Genomic DNA, 921 nt, shown 5'->3' with positions numbered 1-921 from the left:
TTTTTCGTTCATTGTTGCAACCGCTAGAGAATGTCACTCAGGACAATTTTCACACTGAGCGGTTCGTCACAGCATTCCTTAACGAATGGGTTATATGACTGCGTCGATTAGATATAACTTTCACCACAAGAGTTCTTCCAAAGCCTGCATGAACCTGTCCCCTCCTTAGCTAAAGGAAATGATATATTTCACCCTTGTACTGTCGATGGAATAAATATAATTCATTCTGTCTGAAAACTATAAACGTATTGTGCAGGTACAGCATGTTGGTTCACTTGCCGTACAGTCCTGACGGTGCCCGAGTGCTGCAAGTGGCTTCCTGGACCCCCACATCAGGTCTACGCTATCTCACACCTCCCACCCTTTTCCCGGAGAAGTACACCAAGTAATGTGTATAGATTACTGGCCATGTCAGAACTGGAGGATCTTATGTACTCTGTTGAAATCAGTAGGCTTTACAAAACTGGAAAAATAAAAATAACGCATCCAAATTTCTCACGAGTATAGACTGGGCTATAATCATTTTATTCTAACCTGACCTAAAGTTGTCATCTCTTCATTTCCTATGCTTAGGTATAACAAGAGGCTAACACTAGACTATGGTGCTATGGATGAGAAAGTGTAATGGAAATGAAGTAGAGCCATAGCTTTGTATTTTTCTGCATCTGAGGTATGTGAAATATATTGCGAAAGGCTGAGAATCTAGTACAGATTAGTGTAAAACAGGCATAATTTGTAGCTTGCAGTATACATGTTATAATTATTACTTAAATTAAAGTAATATTAGTAATCAACTAATAAACAATATAAAAAATTTGTCATGGAATATATTTACTTGCTTTGAATAACTAGCAGTAGCCTTTATTCCTATAGATTTATCATAGACTGAATAAAAAGTCACTTCCACTCTTATTGTTGCAC

This window comes from Coenobita brevimanus, chromosome 33 (genome assembly GCF_032717465.1).
Source record: "Coenobita brevimanus isolate Jiangsu-jjx chromosome 33, ASM3271746v2, whole genome shotgun sequence".
Lineage (NCBI taxonomy): Eukaryota > Metazoa > Arthropoda > Malacostraca > Decapoda > Coenobitidae > Coenobita > Coenobita brevimanus.
This window is presented reverse-complemented; position numbering follows the sequence as displayed.